The sequence below is a fragment of the Rutidosis leptorrhynchoides genome, chromosome 2, assembly GCF_046630445.1.
Source record: "Rutidosis leptorrhynchoides isolate AG116_Rl617_1_P2 chromosome 2, CSIRO_AGI_Rlap_v1, whole genome shotgun sequence".
NCBI lineage: Eukaryota > Viridiplantae > Streptophyta > Magnoliopsida > Asterales > Asteraceae > Rutidosis > Rutidosis leptorrhynchoides.
Genome location: NC_092334.1, coordinates 647,034,820 through 647,043,238, shown reverse-complemented (window position 1 = coordinate 647,043,238; position 8,419 = coordinate 647,034,820). Strand labels below are relative to the sequence as shown.

The 8,419-nt window shown below is 32.3% G+C and overlaps 1 non-coding gene across 1 annotated transcript; it reads right to left on the bottom strand.

Moving 5' to 3' along the window:
• Positions 1 to 7,990: 7,990 nt before the first annotated feature.
• LOC139895311 (small nucleolar RNA R71) lies at positions 7,991 to 8,097 on the bottom strand. The gene has a single exon (XR_011775768.1). It is a non-coding gene; the product is annotated as a small nucleolar RNA R71 (small nucleolar RNA).
• Positions 8,098 to 8,419: the final 322 nt, after the last annotated feature.

The window sequence follows — 8,419 nt, the reverse complement described above, 5'->3', positions numbered from 1 at the left end:
TAAGTAGTGTAACATGTTTAGGTAGTTAAATGATCCAAACTTTGAGCCTAAACATGATTTTGAGAATTAAAGTGGACTTTTTCAAGTCTAAAATTCATGAACTTGATTTTTGAAAGATAATGCCATTTGAAACTTGTTTAATTGCTAGTAATGATTATTTTAACATGTTATTTGAGTTGAATGCTTATGAACTTGGCGAACATTTTCGTATATGCTTATTTGAAAAAGTGTAGATTTGATGAAAATATGAAAATGAGCTTAAGTTTGATATAAATTGATCATGTCATTGTAATTACTTTGATTGATGATTTTGCTGACACTAATGCATATTTGGATGCACAAAAATTGTGTTTGATGTGTTTTGCAGACTGAAAGGGGTGAATCTTCATCCCAAGCTCGCAATGCTCCTGCTGAGAATGCGGAACAACAAGAGGTGGATAACTACTACAAACAAGATATACCTCATCCAGTCATGACATTTTCTGATATGCACTTGGAAGATTTGCACCCGAACCTGAGATTTGACAAACTTTGGATAGATTATCCAAAATACCAAAGGGGTTTGCATACTCTTCATTCTAAAGTTGTTGAGGTACCTAGGGTCATAGAATGGGGACCATTAGAAGCTGTAGAATTGGCCGGGCCAATTAGGGAATTACTTGCACAGAGGTATGATAATTCTACTTTTAACGACTGGGTACGTTTATTCACCATGCGTAGACCTGTATATAAAGTATGGTGTGAAGAATTGTTATGTAGTATAGAATTAAATGATCGGGTAGCTAGTTTAACCGATCGATCTTTTATTAGATTTTTGTTAGGAGGTTCGATGCGCCACATGTCTTTACTAGACATGGCTCAGGCTTTACGTATATATACGCCTGAGGAGTTAGCATCTGCCGATTGTAGAGGGTTGATACTAAATGGTAGAAAGATAGACGAAAATTTTGATACGCATGGTGTATGGAGTCAAATGACTAGCCATCACCGATTTAAAGGGGGAAATTACTCTTATTTGGATATAGATAGAGCTGAATTAAGAGTAATTCATTGGTTTTTAGCTAATTCGATTACACAAAGAGGTAAGAACAAGGAAAAGGTAAATGAACAGAATTTGTTTTACCATATGTGTATTCGAGACCCACAAAGCGCTGTAAGTATACCTTATTGTGTGGGTTATTATTTATCAGCTATGGTTAGGGGGATGAGACCGCATAGAATAATAGGAGGTGGTATATTTATTACTTTGATTGCTGAATATCTCGGTGTGGATATAAGTCGGGGGGGATTATTAGTCGAAGAACCAGAACCCCGCGATACAATAGGTTTAAATGTATACCATGGTGCGAAAGTTTTGAAGAGGCGAAATAACGCCGCAGTACGATATAATGGTAGACATCCACAGGTTGAGAGAAACCAACAGCAAGGTAATGTAGGAGGGGGAAATGAAATGCAAGAAATGCAAAGGTTTATAGCTTCACAGGAGTACGAAAATGCTAGACATAGAGCATTTGAAGATTGGCAAGTTCATCAAAACCAAATCATAGCTTATTGCCAACATATAGGTAGAAACTATATTCCTACTCCATCGCCCATATTCCCTCCCTGGTCTATAGAGATTCAACCACCGTATCCTACGTATAACCCAGCCGAAGCATTTTATAGCACCTATGGTTATGCATGGAACTCCTATTGGTATCAGTATCATCCCTAGTCTACTTAGTTTTTTTTTATTTTATTATTTGTAATGTTGATACATTTAATACTTATGTTGGATTTGTAATAGTTTTATTATTTTCTAAAATTTATTATTAGATTTTAATAATTTTTGAATGTGGGGTAATATACCAAACTTCAAAAATATGTATATATGTTTGCAGTTTATCTTATGTACACAACAGGGTAAAACAACGCATTTTCAAAGACTGGCATTAAGTTCAGCAAAAGCAACTAATTTTGACGACAAGATGCAAAATATATGTGAAATAACAACAAGACGGAATGAATAAATGATATGCACCATTTATCATTCAGCAAGCAAACACAAATATGTTTGGAAACTTTGGTAAAATTTAATCATTTTCACACAAATCACCCACAATAATTTAAATTGTTACTGATTTCTTGCAAATGAGGGCATTGCAAGATCTTAAGTGTGGGAAGGGGTTAAATTCTTTCGGATTTTTAAAATTTTTATCTTAAACACTTGGTTACCATTAAAAAAAATACTAGTAAAGTAGTAGTTGTATTAGAATCTAGTGCTCTCTGATAATAAAGAACAGCCCTAGTCTTATATACTGACTATCCAATTCTAGTAAAATTTTTCAAAATTTTCAATTAAATGAACTCAAAATCGTGTTTATACATATTTATGAATGATAAAACTAGGTTTTAACACCGAAATTATTGTTACCTCGGAAAGGACATAAATTGAGAAACAAACCAAAATGTTAAAATTCATTTAAAATGGAATAGAGGACAATAAAAAGGAAAATAAAAGCCAAGTGTGGGAAAAATTACCAAGTTATCTTAAACATATGTCACATATTTCTGTAACAAATAACTGAAAATACTTTTGCTTTGGACTAAACTAAACTGTTTTACCCGATGAAAGAAAAGAAGAGATGGATCTACACAATGAATCAATTCCATCATTAAAAGGAAGTAAAGTCTTCCGAAAAAGACACGTGCTTCTTGATTTAGGTCAGGAAGTTGTCGTCCAGACCAGCTGTAGGTTGACAAAAAATCTAGAAAAGTCATCACTAAAATCAGCAGGAAATCCACGGACCTCAGCATCAAACAGGGTCGCCAAGTGGTCAGACTTATCCTAACCATGAGAGGATCTGTCTTGTAAAATGGGGAGGGCACCGTGCAAATTAGCTAGATAAGACTAATGAATCAGATCCCCAGAAAGGATAATCTCCTTAAAGATTAAAAATCAGCTTTTAAGCCTGATATTACTCAATCCTAGAGATTGACCTTAAAGATTGAGAATTCAAACTCATGGAATTCAATGATATCTAAACTCGAGCTTGAACGAGAAAATATTTTGATAAAATTACAAACCGATTTGTTTTCTAAAAACCCATTTTCAATGTGTTCATTACCATTGAACGTAAAATTCTAGGAATTCACCTGGAATTCATTAGGTCACCTGAACCAAATCGGGTGTCAACCGTAAGAACGGTGGTTGCATAGCATGGTCAAAGACAGGACCTTGTGCCAGACCGAAAAATTATAAGGGTGAGCTTTACTATTGCTCCTACAAAGGATAGTAATTGCGTCCGACACGTTATAGACCATAATTAAAAGCATGTCAGGGGACATTGCCTTAACAGTTGCTTGTTCAATGCTTTCCTTTACAACCGGACGGTAGTTTACCGAAAGGTAATATACGGGACAAGTAAACTGGACGTGTTGCTTTCCCAATACAAGGTTAGCAAGTGGGTGACACAAAACTGCAAGTTTTGAGCTAAAATTTTCAAATCTGAAACCCACCAAACCCACAAAAATATTTTGCAAACACCGGTGAAGGGTTATTCCGGAAAACTTATCTAGGGTAAAAACTAGATATAATTTTCAAAAGATCAAATGTTTTCATAAAGATCCAATTTCCTTAATGGATCTAAATTTTTATAGTCATGTGGGACTGTAAACCATATCGTTACTACCATTGTTTATACCGCCGTATAGAAATCACTGATGTACAAAGTGTGAAGAATAAAGAAGTGATTCTAGTATTTCAAAATGATATTGCTTGAGGACAAGCAACGCTCAAGTGTGGGAATATTTGATAATGCTAAAAATGAACACATATTTCATAGCATTATTCCTCAAGAAAGACAAGCTTTTAGTTGCAATTGTTCTATTTAAAAGTGATATTCGTTTAAATATTAAAAGGTGAAGACAAAAGACAGATTCGACGAATTGAAGACGCAAACGACCAAAAAGCTCAAAAGTACAAAATACAATCAAAGAGGTTCCAATTATTGATAAGAAACGTCTCGAAATTACAAGAGTACAAGATTCAAAACGCAAAGTACAAGATATTAAATTGTACGCAAGGACGTTCGAAAATCCGGAACCGGGACCAGAGTCAACTCTCAACGCTCGACGCAACGGACTAAAAATTACAAGTTAACTATGTATGTAAATATAATATAATATATAATTAATTATATTAATTATATATATATTATATTTATAAAATAAATCGTCGGCAAACAAAGAGCCAAATGTGGGTGAGCTGTGAAAACGATCTCCGCGACTCGCGGAGTTTGAAGAAGGAATGGGCCGCGAGTCGTGGAGCCCCAAAAACTGAAACTCCCTATAAAGCCCAACGAATTCTGATCAATTTTTCATCCAATATCCATCAATCTCTCTATCTATATACGTAATATTTATATTTATAATTTATATTTTAATTTTAATTTTAATTTTAATCCTAATAATAAGGGTATGTTAGAGAATGTTGTAAGGGTATAAGTCGAAATTCTGTCCGTGTAACGCTACGCTATTTTTAATCATTGTAAGTTATGTTCAACCTTTTTACATTAATGTCTCGTAGCTAAGTTATTATTATGCTTATTTAAATCTGAAGTAATCATGATGTTGGGCTAATTACTAAAATTGGGTAATTGGGCTTTGTACCATAATTGGGGTTTGGATAAAAGAACGACACTTGTGGAAATTAGACTATGGGCTATTAATGGGTTTTATATTAACTAAACAATACCTTGTTAATTTAATATACAAACTTATAATTCGACGTATTTATATATAACCACATACGCTTGACTGGGTACGGTGGGCGGGATATCTATAAATACCAATAATTATTCATTTTACCGGACACGGAACTGGATTAATAGTTAAATAGACTTGTTGAAACAGGGGTGAATTACATTCAAGGGTAATTGGTGTAATTGTTAACAAAGTAGTAAAACCTTGGTTTACACGCAGTCGATAACCTGGTGTATTCATTAAACAAAGTATTAAAACCTTGTTACAATTCGAATCCCCAATTAGTTGGAATATTTGACTTCGGGAATAAGAATAATTTGACGAGGACACTCGCACTTTATATTTATGACTGATGGACTGTTATGGACAAAAACCAGACGGACATATTAAATAATCCAGGACAAAGGACAATTAACCCATGGGCATAAAACTAAAATCAAAACGTCAAACATTATGATTACGGAAGTTTAAATAAGCATAATTCTTTTATTTCATATTTAATTTCCTTTATTTTATATTTAATTGCACTTCTAATTATCGCATTTTATTTTATTATTATTGTATTTAATTGCACTTTTAATTATCGTACTTTTTATTATCGCAAGTTTATTTTATCGCACTTTCATTTATCGCAATTTCATTATCGTTATTTACTTTACGCTTTAAATTAAGTCTTGTATTTATTTATTATTTTACATTTGGTTTTAACTGCGACTAAAGTTTTAAAATCGACAAACCGGTCATTAAACGGTAAAAACCCCCTTTATAATAATAATAATAATATTACTTATATATATATTTGTATTTTTATAAAAGTAAACTAATATAGGGTTAAGCTTTGTTTAAAAAGATTCCCTGTGGAACGAACCGGACTTACTAAAAACTACACTACTGTACGATTAGGTACACTGCCTATAAGTGTTGTAGCAAGGTTTAAGTATATCCATTCAATAAATAAATAAATATCTTGTGTAAAATTATATCGTATTTAATAGTATTTCCTTGTAAAATTTAATAGTATTTTATACCCCTCTGCTTAAACATCAAGTATTTTTGGCTCCGCTGCCGGGGAACTCTTAAACGTCGAAAGCGCAACGCTAAATATTTAAAAAAAAAGATTTTTATTTTTAGTTTACTTTTATTAAAATTCACTTTTGTAAAAATACGTTTTTATTATTATTCGAAAATATAAAAAGAAAACAAAAATTTATATATATTTTTTAGATTTTGTCAAATATTTAAGTTTTATAAAGTTTCTTTATTTTTATTTTATGAAAATATAAGTTTAATTTAAATATTTTTATTTAAAAAAAAATTAATATATATATAAATCTATTTTTAAGATATTTTTAAAATTATAAAGTAGTTCTATTTTTATTTTAGTTTTTAAATATAAGTTTTTATTATATAAATATTTTAGATTTTAAAACAGAAAACAGAAAAAAAAATATAAAAAAAAAAACGCGTCGAATTTTAAACTGTACCTGAGTTGAATTTTGGAACCCCGCGACTCGCGAAGTTTAGCCTCGAATACCGTAACTCGCGGAGCCGCCCTGACAGGCCAGACCAGAACCCTAATCTCGCATTTAATACGAAGTAATTAATTAATTATTATTATTTAAACCCTAATTAGGGTATTATTAGTATAATATTTAGTTTTAATTTTCTTATTTTATTTAGTTTTAATTAGTTTAATATATATAAAATTAATAGTTTTATAAAATAAATAATATAAAAATAATATATTTATAAAAATTGTACTTTTTACAACTTTTTGTATATTTTTATATTTTGTCCCTTTTTTTAATTGTTTTAGCGTAATTTTTTGTATTTTTTGCTCGTATTTAGTTTTAATACATAGTTTTTGCCATAGTTATTTTTTTTTACTTCTAGATTTTTAGGCTTTGCCGTAAAATCCCTTAAGTGCTTTTCTTTAGACTAAGATTTAGGTACTTTAGAATTTTGCGACGCCTTTTTAAGTTTTAGTTTCTTTTTAAGTTATTGCCATTTGGGATATAGTTTTTCTTGTAAGCTTTAATATTTTTAGACACCTTTTACCTATGTATCAATTATCATTCCAATTAGTAATCTCAATTTGCGATTATAATTTTAAGTTAGTAATAGTAATAAGGTTAGGTTAGTCTAGTGTTTTTAAGTTCTATAAGTCACTCTTTTTCTTTCTTATTTTTATTTTTCGATCTTTTTCCGACACGCTCTTTTTCTTTCTTATTTCTCGTCATTCTAGTTTTAGGACATAGATTTTTTATTCTACTTCTTATCTAAATTTCTTAAAATTACGAATATTTATTTTAAGTGGTTAAATTGATAGACATCAAAATTTTCTGGTTCGTAGTAATAGTTGGATTTGTACGTGGACTGGGTTATTGGAGCCAAACAGTCCTCAATTATATTGAGACCAAACGAATCCTGCCCCTCTGCTGCATCTTTTGGCTATTCGAAACGTGGGCAAAATCAGAAAAGTCTATTGATTGGATAACTTATATAATTTTTCTTTCCTTTTAAAAACTAATAGGATATTCAGTGAATGCACCGAGCAAGACGTTCACCACCTTTTGTACGTTCACCCCCTGTAACTAGATCAAGACATTTAGCAAATATTACCGCCGTTGATTTTTCTCTAGAATCGTCATCCAGTCGACCAAGTACTCCAGTTCAAATTTCCGATAATCCATTTTTTGAACCCGACCTCACAATTGAGAATCCGGAGAATATTCAGGGACGATTCATAGATCCTGAACCATTAAATTTTCCTCCGGAACCACCAATCATTCAAACAGAGATTGTTGAGGAACGAACCATTAAATCAGAATCCTCTAGTGATTCCGATTCAACAAATTCAATTATGGAGAATCTGGAACCTTTAACTATGGAAGACCGAATGAGAGCTAAACGCACTGGCCAAGGTCACGCAATTACTCATCCAGACATTAATGCGCCAGATTATGAAATCAAAGGACAAATTCTACACATGGTGACTAATCAATGCCAATTTAGTGGTGCGCCGAAGGAAGATCCAAATGAACATCTTCGTACCTTTAATAGGATCTGCACACTATTTAAAATCCGAGAAGTGGAGGATGAACAGATATATCTCATGTTATTTCCCTGGACTTTAAAGGGAGAAGCCAAAGATTGGTTGGAATCGTTACCTGAAGGGGCGATTGATACATGGGACGTTTTAGTTGAAAAATTTCGTAAACAATTCTTTCCTGCATCTAAAGTCGTAAGACTTCAAGGAGAAATTGTTACATTCACACAGAAGCCAAATGAAACTCTATATGAGGCTTGGACAAGATTTGAAAAGTTATTGAGAGGATGTCCGCAACATGGTTTAGATACCTGCCAAATAGTACAAATATTCTACCAAGGATGCGACATCACTACAAGGAAAGACATAGATATAGCAGCTGGTGGTTCTATTATGAAGAAAACAGAAACTGATGCTTACAAAATTATTGATAATACTGCTTCCCACTCACATGAGTGGCACCAAGAAAAACATATCGTTAGATCATCTAAAGCAGCTAGAGCCGATTCTAGCCATGACTTAGATTCCATTTCCGCAAAGATAGATGCTGTAGAGAGACGAATGGAAAAGATGACTAAAGATATTCACTCAATACGAATTAGTTGTGAGCAGTGTGGAGGACCACAT